Source organism: Lipotes vexillifer, unplaced genomic scaffold (assembly GCF_000442215.2).
Source record: "Lipotes vexillifer unplaced genomic scaffold, Lipotes_vexillifer_v1.1 scaffold678, whole genome shotgun sequence".
NCBI lineage: Eukaryota > Metazoa > Chordata > Mammalia > Artiodactyla > Lipotidae > Lipotes > Lipotes vexillifer.
The window spans coordinates 356,265-371,223 of NW_006790338.1; positions in this window are offsets into that span (position 1 = coordinate 356,265).

Sequence of the window (14,959 nt, forward strand, 5' to 3'; positions counted from 1 at the left end):
TGGAGAGTTTTTATCATAAATGGGTGTTGAATTTTGTCAAAAGCTTTTTCTGCATCTATTGAGATGATCATATGGTTTTTATCCTTCAATCTGTTAGTATGGTATACCACATTGATTGATTTGCATATGTTGAAGAATCCTTGCATCCCTGGGATAAATCTCACTTGATCATGGTGTATGATCCTTTTAATGTGTTGTTGGATTCTGTTTGCTAGTACTGTGTTGAGAAATTTTCCATCTATATTCATCAGTGATATTGGTCTGTAATTTTCTTTTTTTGTAGTATCTTTGTCTGGTTTTGGTATCAGGGTGATGGCTGCCTCATAGAATGAGTTTGGGAGTGTTCCTTCCTCTGCAGTTTTTTGGAAGAGTTTGAGAAGGATGGGTATTAGCTCTTCTCTAAATATTTGATAGAAATCGCATGTGAAGCAATCTGGCCCTCGACTTTTGTTTGTTGGAAGATTTTTAGTCACAGTTTCAATTTCATTACTTGTGATTGGTCTGTCCATATTTTCTATTTCTTCCTCGTTCAGTCTTGGAAGGTTATACCTCTCTAAGAATTTGTCCATTTCTTACAGGTTGTCCATTTTATTGACATAGAGTTTCTTGTAGTAGTCTCTTAGGATGCTTTGTATTTCTGCAGTGTCTGTTGTAACTTCTCCTTTTTCATTTCTAATTTTATTGATTTGAGTCCTCTCCCTTTTTTCTTGATGAGTCTGGCTAATGGTTTATCAATTTTTTTTATCTTCTCAAAGAACCAGTTTTAGTTTTATTGATCTTTGCTATTGTTTTCTTTGTTTCTATTTCATTTATTTCTGCTCTGACCTTTATGATTTCTTTCCTTCTGCTAACTTTGGGTTTTGTTTGTTCTTCTTTCTCTAGATCCTTTAGGTGTAAGGTTAGATTGTTTATTTGAGATTTTTCTTTTTTCTTGAGTTAGGCTTGTATTGCTGTAAACTTCCCTCTTAGAACTGCTTTTGCTGCATCCCATAGGTTTTGGATCATCGTGTTTTCACTGTCATTTGTCTCTAGGTATTTTCTGATTTCCTCTTGATTTCTTCAGTGATCTCTTGGTTATTTAGTAACGTATTGTTTAGCCTCCATATGTTTGTGTTTTTTACTATTTTTTCCCTGTTATTGATTTCTAATCTCATACATTGTGATCATAAAAGATGCTTGATATGATTTCAATTTTTTTAATTCACTGAGGCTTGATTTGTGACACAAGATGTGATCTATCCTGGAGAATGTTCCGTGCACACTTGAGAAGAAAGTAATCTGCTGTTTTTGGATGGAATGTCCTATAAATATCAATTAAATCTATCTGGTCTATTGTGTCATTTAAAGCTTGGGTCTCCTTATTAATTTTCTGTTTGGATTATCTGTCCACTGGTGTAAGTGAGGTTTTAAAGTCCCCTACTATTATTGTGTTACTGTCGATTTCCTCTTTTATAGCTGTTAGCAGTTGCCTTATATATTGAGGTGCTCCTATGTTGGGTGCATATATAATTATAATTGTTATATCTTCTTCTTGGATTGATCCCTTGATCATTATGTAGTGTCCTTCCTTGCCTCTTTTAACATTCCTTATTTTAACGTCTATTTTATCTGTTATGAGTATCGCTACTCAAGCTTTCTTTTGATTTCCATCTGCATGGAATATCTTTTTCCATCCCCTCACTTTCAGTCTGTATGTGTCCCTAAGTCTGAATTGGGTCTCCTGTAGATAGCATATATATGGGTCTTGTTTTTGTATCCATTCAGCTAGCCTGTGTCTTTTGGTTAGAGCATTTAATCCATTCATGTTTAAGATAATTATCAATATGTATGTTCGTATTACCATTTTCTTAATTATTTTGGGTTTGTTTTTGTAAGTCCTTTTCTTCTCTTGTGTTTCCCACTTAGAGAAGTTCCTTTAGCATTTCTTGTAGAGCTGGTTTGGTGGTGTTCAATTATCTCAGCTTTTGCTTGTCTGTAAAGCTTTTAATTTCTCCATCGAATCTGAATGAGATCCTTGCCAGGTAGAGTAATCTCGGTTGTAGGTTCTTCCCTTTCATCACTTTAATTATATCATGCCACTCCCTTCTGGCTTGTAGAGTTTCTCCTGAGAAATCAGCTGTTAACCTTATGGGAGTTCCCTTGTATGTTATTTGTCATTTTTCCCTTGCTGCTTTCAATTATTTTGTCTTTAATTTTTGCCACTTTGATTACTATGTGTCTCGGTGTGTTTCTCCTTGGGTTTATCCTGTATGGGACTCTCTGTGCTTCCTGGACTTGGGTGGCTATTTCCTTTCCCATGTTAGGGAAGTTTTCCACTATAATCTCTTCAAATATTTTCTCACGTCCTTTCTCTCTCTCTTCTCCTTCTGGGACCCCTATAATGCAAATGTTGTTGCATTTAATGTTGTCCCAGAGGTCTCTTAGGCTGTCTTCATTTCTTTTCATTCTTTTTTCTTTATTCTGTTCTGCAGCAGTGAATTCAACCATTCTGTCTTCCAGGTCACTTATCCGTTTTTCTGCCTCAGTTATTCTGCTATTGATTCCTTCTAGTGTATTTTTGATTTCAGTTATTGTATTGTTCATCTCTGTTTGTTTGTTAATTCTTCTAGATCTTTTTAAAACATTTCTTGCATCTTCTCAATCTTTGCCTCCATTGTTTTTCCGAGGTCCTGGATCATCTTCACTATCATTATTCTGAATTCTTTTTCTGGAAGGTTGCCTATCTCCACTTCATTTAGCTGTTTTTCTGGGGTTTTGTCTTGTTCCTTCATCTGGTACATAGCCCTCTGCCTTTTCATCTTGTCTATCTTTCTGTGAATGTGGTTTTTGTTTCACAGGCTGCAGGACTGTAGTTCCTCTTGCTTCTGCTGTCTGCCCTCTGGTGGATGAGGCTATCTAAGAGGCTTGAGAAAGTTTCATGTTGGGAGGGACTGGTGGTGGGTAGAGCTGGCTGTTTCTCTGGTGGGCAGAGCTCAATAAAACTTTAATTCCCTTGTCTGCTGATGGGTGGGGCTGGGTTCCCTCCCTGTTGGTTGTTTGGCCTGTGGCAATCCCAAACTGGAGGCTACCTGGGCTCTTTGGTGGGGCTAATGGTGGACTCTTGGAGGGCTCATGCCAAGGAGTACTTCCCGGAACTTCTGCTGCCAGTGTCCTCGTCCTCACAGTGAGACACAGCCACTCCCTGCCTCCACAGGAGACCCTCCAACACTAGCAGGTAGGTCTGGTTCAGTCTCCTATGGGGTCACTGCTCCTTCCCCTGGGTCCAGATGCACACAGTACTTTGTGTGTGCCCTCCAAGAGGGGAGTCTCTGTTTCCCCCAGTCCTGTCAAAGTCCTGCAATCAAATCCCGCTAGCCTTCAAAGTCTGATTCTCTGAGAATTCCTCCTCTCATTGCTGGACCTCCAGGTTGGGAAACCTGACGTGGGGCTCAGAACCTTCACTCCAGTGGGTGGACTTCTGTGGTATAAGTGTTCTCCAGTTTGTGAGTCACCCACCCAGCAGTTATGGAATTTGATTTTATTGTGATTGCGCCCCTCCTACTGTCTCACTGTGGCTTCTCCTTTGTCTTTGGATGTGGGGTATCCTTTTTGGTGAGTTCCAGTGTCCTCCTGTCGATGACTCGTCAGCAGTTAGCCGTGACCCCGGTGCTCTCCCAAGAGGGAGTGAAAGCACATCTTTCTACTCCACCATCTTGAACCAATCTCTCTGTATTATTTCTTACATGGCATGTGAATCTATAATTTTCTCAAAATAAAGTTTTTAAATTAATATAATAGTTTTTAGTGAATTGTTTAGTTTAATGACAATAACAACCATTATTCAGAGCAGTGCCTAGGTTCTGTGAAAAAGACTGGTAGATTTCCTTTTCCAGATACTGGAAGACAGAATGACATCATAACTAAGAACAGGTGCTTTAATATCAAGCAGATCTGGATGTGTATTCTTATTAGGTATAAACTTTAGGAGTATTTGTTCACTTTTCTGAACTTGAGTTATCTCATTTGTAAAACTGGAAAAATAGTTGTTCCAAATCTTGTTCTATGAATTAAATGAATCAGATAATGTATGTGAAATACGTGAAAAATTCTGTTAATTTGTAACTGCCTTTTGAATTTTTTATTGAGATACAAATAACATGTCAAATAATTAATTAACAATAAAATCCTTAGGTCTTCAGTTTAAGCATTCACAATTTTATATACATTTCCAACACTCCAGAAAGTTATTTTGTGCTCCTTTCAATTCAGGTCCTCTCTTACCCATTCCCACTCCCATCCCCAGCCCCAGGCAACTACTTTCACTACAGATCATTTTTATCTATTCTTGGATTTTATATAAATATAATCTTATGTATTTTTTAACATCTGTCTTCTTTTGCATAACAACTGTTTTTGAGATTCATCCATGTCGTTGCATGGATTGTTGGGTTTTATTTCTGAGTAATACTCTATAAATATACTACAACTACACTTGTTGGCTACTATAAATAAGGCTGTTCTAAACTTTCTTGTACATTTTGTTGGACATAGTTTTCATTTCTCTTTGGAAAATGTATAAGTGGAATTGCTAGGGAATAGTGAATGTATATGTTTAACTTTGTTAGAATCTGCTAAAATATTTCAAAAGTGATTATGCCATTTTACACTGCCACTAGAAATGTATGAGACTTCACATAGTATACATCCTCTCCAGTATTTGACGTTGTTAGACTTTTTGATTATAGCCATTCTAGAGGGTATGAATGGTATCTTGTTGTGATTTTAATTTAAATTTTGTGTGTTTAATGGCCATTCTTACTATGATCTGTTACAAAGTGATCAAATTTTTGCCAATATTTTAATTGGATTTGTCCTTTACTTGTCTTTAAATATTAGTACTATGTTATTAGTCATACACAATTGTATATCAGTTATGTATTTATTGTAAATTATACCTTTCTCTTTGGTATTTTTTTAATCTTGGATTTACCACTATACAATTCTAATATTTAACTTTCTTCCTGATTAAGTTTCCAGGGTAAATGTTTAGTTAGCCCTTTGACATTAACCTTTCTGGAAAATGAGGAAATTAGTACACTTTTACTCTCTCTCAAGTTTTATCTACACCCAAGTATTTATTTCTGCCATACATAAGCTTTAACAGCTGGTTGAGCGAAAGTCCCTTATTTATGCAATTTTTCCATATTGATTACTAAAGATTAAATTTTAGTCCAATTAGGAAAAAGAAATCTGTTGGCTTTGATTGAAACTACACTTAAATGATGAACAGTTATATGCCAACAAATTAAACAGCCTAGAAGAAGTGGATAAGTTCCTAGAAACATACAACTGACCACTACTGGATTAGGAAGAAATAGAAAATCTGAAATGACCAATTTTAGTAAGGAGATTGAATCAGTAATTAAAAACCTCCCAACAAACAATAGTCCAGGACTAGGTGGCTTCTACCAAGCATTAAAGAAAAATTAATACCAATCCTTCTCAAACTCTTCCAAAAAATAGAAGATGAGGAAGTACTTCCAAACTCATTTTACGAGACCAGCATTACCCTTATATCAAAACTAGATAAGAACACTACAAGAAAAGAAAATTATAGGCCAATATCCTTGATGAACATATATGTAAATATCCTCAACAAAATATTAGCAAACTGAATTAAACAATATATTAAAAGGGTCATACATCATGATCAAAGGATTTATTCCAAGGATGCAAGGATGGTTCAGTATCTGCAAATCAATCAATGAGATACACCACACTAACAAAATGAAGGACAAAAGTAATATGTGATCATCTCAATAGATTCAGAAAAAGCATTTGACAAAATTCAACATCCATTCATGATAAAACTCTAAAAGAGAACGTACCTCAACATAATAAAGACCATATATGACAAGCCCACAGCTAATATTATACCAAAAGGTGAAAAACTGGCATATTTAAAATAGATAACCAATAAGAACCTACTGTATAGCACAGGGAATGCTGCACAGGGAACCTAAATGGGAAAAGAATTTGAAAAAGAACAGATACATGTTTATGTATAACTGAATCACTTTGCTGTACACCTGAAACTAACACAACATTTTTAATCAACTATGCTCCAATATAAAATAAAAATTTTTTAAAATAAAGTCAATAGAAACCTGAAAAAAAATAAACCTAATTACTTGCTAAAAACAAAACAAAGGTGAAAAGCTGAAAGCTCTTCCTCTAAGGTCAAGAATGGCCTCTCTTGCCACTTTTATTCAACATTCTACTGGAATTCCTAGCCAGACCAATTAGGAAAGAAAAAGAAATGAAAGGCATACAAACCAGAAAGGAAGAAGTAAAACTGTCTCTATTTTCAAATGATATATTATATATAGCAAACCCTAATGACTCCACCAAAAAAACTGTTAGAATTAATAAACAAATTCAATAAAGTTGTAGGATACAAAATTAATACACAAAAATCTGTTGCATTTCTATACACTAATAATGGATTATCAGAAAGAAAAGTATTTTTTAATCTCATTTACAATTGCATCAAAAATAACAAAATACTTAGGAATAAATTTAACAAAGGATGTGAAAAACCTCTACACTGAAAACTATAAGACATTAATGAAAGACACTGAAGAAAACACATATAAATGGAAAGATATTTCATGCTGATGGATCAGAAGAATTAATATTGTTAAAATGTCCATACTACCCAAATAATCTACAGATTCAATGCAATCCCTATCAAAATTTCAATGGCATTTTTCACGGAAATAGAAAAAAATTTCTAAAATTTGTATGGAATCACAAAAGACCCTAAATAGCTAAACCAGTCTCAAGAAAGAAGTACAAAGTTGGAGGCATCACACTTCCTGATCTAAAACTATATTACAAAGTTATAGTAATCAAAAAAGTATGGTACTGGAAGAAAAACAGATACAAGATCAATGGAACAGAACAGACAGCCCAGAAATAAACCCACACATATATGGTCAACTAATTTTCAAGGATAGTGTCCTTGATAAATGGTGTTGGGAAAACTGGACATGCAAAAGAATGAAAATGGACCACTATCTTACACCATATACAAAAATAAACTCAAAATGGATTAAGGTCTTGAAGGCAAGACCTGAAACCATAAAATTCCTAGAAGAAAATATACAAAGTCAGCTCCTTTACATCAATCTTGGCAGGTGTTTCTGTTTTGTTTTGTTTTTTTAATTTGACACCAAAAACAAAGGCAACAAAAGCAAAAATAAACAAGTAGGACTACAGCAAACTAAAAAGCTTCTGTACAGCAAAGGAAACCATCAACAAAATGCTATTTCACCCCTACATGTATGTTTATATTTTATACAATCAAATGAGTTATGGAGAAAAAGGTGGAAGGACACATATTACCTGAGTGGGATGGGGACGGTGGAATGGTGGTGAGAGGAAAGAAGGAGGAAAAGTGTGAGTCAAACAAAAAAAAAAGTCAATTTTTGGAAAAATATGTACTGTATGTCAAGTGAAAAAGTAACATATAAAGTTTCATTTATAACATAACTGAAAGTATGTATTCATTGAATATGTGCATAGCCAAAGACTAAATGAGAATGTAGGCAGTTTTTGTCTTGGATTCCTATTATGTTTACATACTAATTTCAATAAAGTTCTTTCTAAAAGCTAAAACTATATTGATAATTTGAAGAAGTCTGAATCCCTAATATATTAAAGATCAAAACCTTCTACTCTTTACAAATAAAAAATGAAACCCAGAGTTTAGCCACTTACCTATGGTCACCCAGCTCAATTATAGTAAAATGTGCACTAAAAGCCAAGTTTCCTGTCTCCCAAGGAAATGTTCTCACACAGGACTGATTCTGTCATTCAAGCCTGTTCGATAATGTGCTGCACCATGACAGAGTCCATCTCACGTGGAAAGGAAAGCAGACAATAATTAGCACTATCAAAACTGTGTTGACAGAAAGACAAATAGTATATGATCTCACTTATATGTGGAACCTTAAAAGTCAAACTCATGGAACCAGAGACTAGAATGGTGGTTACCAGGGGCTGTGGGGTGGGGAAAATGTGGAGCTGCCAGTCAAAGGGTACAAATTTCCAGTTATAGGATGAATAAGCTCTGGGGAGCTAACCTAGAGCATGGTGACTAGAGTTAACAATACTGTATGTATACTTGAATTTTGCTAAGAGGGTAGTTTTTGTTTGTTTGTTTTTGCCACACTGCACAGCTTGTGGATCTTAGTTCCCTGACCAGGGATTGAACCCAGAAGTCCTAACCACTGGACCGCCAGGGAATTCCCACTAAGAGTAGATCTTAAGTGGTCTCATCACACACACACACACACACATACACACACACACACACAAGATAACTATGTGAAGTGATGAATGGGTTACTTGACAGTAGTAATCATTTCATGATATATAGAGATATTAAATCATCCAGTTGTACACCTTTTTACAAATCACATTATATAATATAAAAAAGAATAAAATAAAATAATAAATAAATAAGCCACTCCTCACACACACACAGTGTTGACCTTTGTGGGGACACAAAAAATCATCAAGAAGATCATTTCCTTCAGGCAGTAGGCAACCAGAATTTGAGTTACAGAAAAATCAGGCTACAGGCCAAACTTCAGTGTCCAATATTCCATTTATAACTAGTGTTACCACCCCAGGCAACACATCTGTCATGTGGCACAGTTGTAGGATCCTGGGAAAGAGCAGTGGCTTGGAAAATTAACATGGTTGGTATTATATCATCAGCAGTGAAGAGAATAATTTTGAGCAAAAGCAATGAAGTAAAATCACCATTAATAGGTCAACAAACTATAAGGTAAAGTTTCACATAGTAGAAACACTGTGCACTCATTAGCCATAAAAATTGTGCATGTTTATTAAGCAAATAAAGAAAAATTACAATGAGAACTTGTAAATTAAATAATGTTCTAAGGCCTCTCAAAAAAGGTGTGAATAAAACTTTGGTTTCCTAATTTATGATATAATGATATCAGAAACAGCTAGTTTTCCATCAGACAACAGCTAGTTTTATGAATGAAAAAGAGGAGGCCAAGATGTAACAGTTCTTAGATAGCTGAGTGAATAATAGGAGAAAAAAGGAGGAAAAGGTAGGCTGTATTGAGCAGTTTAGTTAATAGATTGGGAATGATAAAGGGGTTCTGAACGAGTAAGAAGTGAAAGTCTATGGTCTTACTGTAGGTAAAGTAAAACTGCTGGGGGAGGTCATCGAGAGGACATGACCACAGGTAGAGCCGAGGGCTGGACCCAGGCAATCAGAGGCTCCTCACCCCCTCCCCTGCCCTTGGAATGCACACTCTGTCCACTGTTCCCACAGTGAGAGCTGTTTTCAAGGACGCAGCCTTGAGAGAACATGTTGTTGAGACCATCTGGATGGTACACGTGACTGAACCTAGGTAAAGCCTCTATATCAACTTATAAGATGGTGGCAGATGAGTGTGGAGATCTACTCATATTGCTGCTGCCCAAGACAAGCCTCATATTAAGTTCCCTTGCTTATTAAACGTGCCACCTACCAATGTGGAGTGACCTGCCTCTTTCTTCCATCTCTCCTTGCCCTCCGTGTACAGGAGCCAGTTTCACATTTTACCCAGGGAGCTCCTGAGGTTTTGAACCAACAAAACTTAACCACTAAGGGCAAAAAGGGGGGTGCTATATTTGATAACATTGTGAGAGATCAGGGTAACTTGGGACACAAACCTTGGAGAGACTGGGGGAAAGACACAAGAGGCTACAATTCAACAATAAGGTGTTTTGTCAAGTTGATTTCCTCTCCCAAAGGAACCATCATCACTCAAAGGCTGGTTTAAACATTAACTCAAATTTAGAAACATTTACAAAAATGCTGAACATGCTCTGCTTGAAAAGGTGAGCATGTATTTCACTATATTTATATTTCCAGTGACTATCACATTGTCTGGTGCATGAGAGACCATCAAAATAACAATACTTGCCGATTGGAACTATCATGAATAAAAAGTTATGGGGTTTTTTGTTTCGGTTTTTTTTTTTTAATTAGATAGGATACCTTTTTTTTAGACAGCTTTTTTGAGGTATAACTGATATACAAAGAGCTGCACATATTTAATGTGTGCAATTTGATGAGTCTGGACATGTGCAAATACTCATAGTACCATCACCATGATCAAAATAAAAGATGTAGCCAACATCTCCCAAAGTGTACTTCTGACCTTTTTGTTAGTTTTCGGTTTTTTGTAGTAAGAACAGTTAACATGAGATCTACCCTCTAAACAAGTTTTAAGTGCACTAAGTGCCAAGAAAAACAAAACTAAGAAAAACTAAGAAAAATAAGGGGGGGAAAAGTGCACCATATTGCTAACCATGGGCCTTGTGTTGAATAGCCAATCTCTAGAACTTAGTCATCTAGCATGGCTGAAATTTTAATGAGAAGACGTTAATAGGTAAGTTATTCTTTGTTTTCCCATATCTACAGAATTAAAGCACAGATCTTATGTAATTTCAGCGTAAGACTGTGCCAACAATATGCTTAACTAGATAATATAAGGAAATTTCTTGGTGCACATATCTGACTCCATAGGTAGAGCAGGCTTCAGGAGAATGGGAGAATGTAAAATTCATGAGGGCAGGGATTTTCAGTTTTGCATTTTTTTTTTCACTTACTCTACCACTTGTCCTTGTTTGCCACAAAATTGGTAGGAAATGGAGTGGATTTTGGAGAGGCAAAAAAATGCTCATTACCTTCCTCATAAGATTGTTGTGAGGATTAAAGAAAATAATGCATAGCGATGCCTAATTAAGTGCCTTCATATAGTGAACACTGTATAAATGTTAACTACTACTACGGCTATTATCACCAAGCCTATACTTTTATTACATCCTAAATATATTAGACCAAAATAAATTTAGTGAAGTAAAAAGAAAAAAATGAAAAAAAAGGCTGAACATGAGAAACCTTTGGCAGAGGTTTTCCCAGCTCTAGTTGAGTATCTACCATTCACACTGCAACAATGTGGAAGTCAAAGACAACATATATTAGAAAGAAAGAAAAGGAACAGATCTTGCAGGGAGGGAAGACAGAAGTCAAGAGCAGAGGTCAAGAGCTCCTTTTTGCAGCAGTGGCAATCTTGTCTCCTCCTGTAGAGTGAAAGCTCCTTGGAGAACAGAGCCATCTCTTAACCACTTTCGGAACCTGCACAATGAACATAATACTTAGTAATGCAGTGCAATTTTATTGAATTAAAAACGAGAAGTCTGGGGCTTCCCTGGTGGCGCAGTGGTTGAGAGTCCGCCTGCCGATGCAGGGGACACGGGTTCGTGCCCCGGTCCGGGAAGATCCCACATGCCGCAGAGCGGCTGGGCCTGTGAGCCATGGCCGCTAAGCCTGTGCGTCCGGAGCCTGTGCTCCGCAACGGGAAAGGCCACAACAGTGAGAGGCCCGCGTACTGCAAAAAAAAAAAAAGTCCTGGGGAAAAAGAATTTTCATTGGGGGCAGCTCCTCAAATTCACAGAAAAGCCTTCGGCCAGTCATCTACTCATTCTACACTGATTGTGCTGGTTTAGCAGTGAGGAGCGTTGAGAGTATTTATTTCAACAGTATTCGTTGAATCCTCCCAAGGGCAAGATACTGTGGCAAAAGGTAGACATAAAAGAAATTCAAGCCATGGATCTTGCCTGGGGGTAGGTCAAGGGGTACAATATGGCTCTCAGACTACACTATAACCATGAGTGGTAAGAAATGCAATAAACTCACAAACAAAATGTTATAACTAAATATTACCAATCTGATGGGAAATAGAAGTATGCTGTGTCTTTAGAACGATTTTAAAAGGCATTCTTGAGGATGCAGGAAAGCCCCACGTATCTACTCACGATTTCTTCCAGTTTTTAGATATCTCTAAGCTCAATTAATCAACATGAAATTGTGCTTAAGTTTTGTTTAGATAACTACCAAAAGCTTCTGAATATTGTGTCATACAGACTTTATTCATCTAAGAAATGAGATGCCAGAATATATGTTGAGAGGAGAAGTCCTGCCTTCGTACTCATTACATGCATGAGTGGCTTGCTAAAGGCAGATTCTGTTACAGTGTAAGCAGAAGAATATTCAAGCTTAGGCATATCTCATGGCCACAAAATTGCATTGTTAAATACAACCTCTGCTGTCAAAAAAAAATGTATTTTAAAAAATAACTGAGAAACTTTTTATCATGGAAAACAGAACTAACCTGATTATAAAAGTAAGGAAAGTGACAAGCAGTATAAACTATTCTCATCTAGGAAATTTCAGCCAGTTTGCAATTTGATGTAAATGGTTTCATAAAAGAGAGGCAGTTTTACCTTAATTACCTTAATTATACATATAAGTTTCTTCCAATCTTCTCATATAAATATTTGGCCAAATAGTATTTTTTAATTTAAAATCAGAACACAATTTATTAATGTGTAATTAATGCCATTTCAATCAACCAAAATATTTATAATCTCTGCAGGACCAAGAAAACTTAGGAACTACATTTTATTACGGAGAAATGTTTATTTTACTTGACTAAATGTTCATTTATTCAAGTGGTGTTTATGATTTCTTGCGCTGTGCTGGCCATTTGGGATACAAAAAGGAGCAAAAACAAGTACAGCCTTTGCCTTCATGAAAACTGCAGTCTAGAAAAGGAGAAAGAGTAATTACACCAAGATCACAGAAAATGTTAAGTTACAACTCTGAAAAATGCTACAAGAGAAAGTAAGATATACAGTGTTCTGAGAGCTTATTGTAAGGACATTTTTGCCTTACTGGGTAAGCCAGGCTTTCCTGAATAAGGTAGACATGAGCTGATATCTAGAGGACAAACTGGAAATTAACTTGGTGATGCATACAGGGGAAAGAATCCAGGCAAATTCTTGAGAGAGGGCAGACAAGGGACTGAAAAGTTGGCCAAATAACAACATTTTTGTTTGTTTGCTAGACATTTGAATTTTTTATCCTATATCTCATAATAACAAAAGTATTTGACTTAGTTGCTAATTTAAGAAGCAATATATAATAGCCCTTCTACCTATGATTATGAAAACACTTACCAATATTTAATGAGCATCTACTGGTACCATTCACTCTAGAAAAATGATTAAGAATCAGTTCCTGCCCTCAAGTAGTCCAATACCTGTGACAGGAGCTCAATCCAACGAATATGACATTTTTTAAAGAAATAATGTATCATTTGTGACTTAAAAATTATACATGTTGTCATTCAAAAGTTCTATACTAGCCTTACATTTAGCAACTTAACAAAATTAGCAATGATGTTAGTTCTATTAAAAACCTAGAGCAACTATCATACTTAATGATAAATCTTTAGAAGCATCCCACTGAAGTAATAAGCAAGATAAGATGCCCACAATAATTACTGTTATCATTCAACTTTATATGGAATTTCTAGCTAATGTAACGTAAGAAAAAAGATAAAAAGAAATAACAGATAAAGTCTACAAATAAACTTATCTACAAAATAGAAACAGAGTTACAGATGTAGAAAATAAACTTATGGTTACCAAGGGGTAAAGTGGGGAGGGATAAATTGGAAGACTGGGATTGACACATACACACTATTATATATATAATAGATAACTAATAAGGACCTACTGTATAGCACAGGTAACTCTACTCAATACTCTGTAATAGCCTATATGGGAAAAGAATCTAAAAAAGAGTGGACATATGTATATGTATAACAGACTCATTTTTCTGTACACCTGAAACTAAGACAACATTGTAAATCAACTATACCCCAATAAAAATTACAAAAAAATAAAATAAATAAAGTATTCAAAACAAAAAAGAAATACTAGTTCTCATAGTCCTGATCTATACAAAGTGAAATTCTAGAAATTCATGAAATACTAGTTCTCATAGTCCTGATCTATACAAAGTGAACAAAATAAAATCTACACTATTGGGCTCTAATCTGAGATAAATAATATGATGGTAAAACAGTCACAGATGAAGTGCTTAGTAACTGTTTGTTATTAATGTTATTATTGTAAATAAAAGTTATCTCTAAAAAAAAAGAAAGAACAGATACAGATATTGGAGAAAATTGTTACTGTTCAGGAATAAACTTCATAGGTATGAATCAATAAATAAAAATAATAGAGATTCTCTATACCAACAATAACTAATTTAAAATGTGATAGAAATTATGGTAATGATGATGATGACAACACTTATGGCTGACACGTACAGTGAGCAAACTCTGTGACAGGCACTACATTAAATGCTTCTCCCTGAGGTTTTCCTGTAATACACATGTCAAAAAAAAATAACTGGCATTAGGTCATCCCATTTTTTTCCTATTTTTCACCCTATTTTTGGGGATGAAGAAACTGAGTTTTTGAGATAAGTAATAGCATGAGAATAGGAAACACAGATTCCAAATTCAGTTCCGATTAGAAGGTCCATAACCTTGACCATTTTCTGTAGTTCCCTCTTCCTCCAGAAAGCTATGATTTACTTTCTTTGAGAGTCTATAAAATTCTATCATCCAGTGGACTAACTGGCAAGCTCAACATTTAGCCTGCTAGTTTGTCAGTTATTAAGACAAGAGATCTCTGGAAACACCCAACTCCCTCAGGGTTGCTTTACCAGCAGCTCTCTTTCCTCTATCTTTGTGACCAGATATAGGTTCCACTGCATCATCTGTACCCAGGGCAGTCATCTCTGATCCTTAGAATAGAATGACATTTTTTCAATTAAAATTGGAGTAGGGCTTCCCTGGTGGCACAGTGGTTGAGAATCCGCCTGCCAATGCAAGGGACACGGTTTACTGCCCCGGTCCGGGAAGATCCCACATGCCGCAGAGCGGCTGGGCCCGTGAGCCATGGCCGCTGAGCATGCGCGTCCGGAGCCTGTGCTCCACAACGGGAGAGGCCACAACAGCGAGAGGCCCGC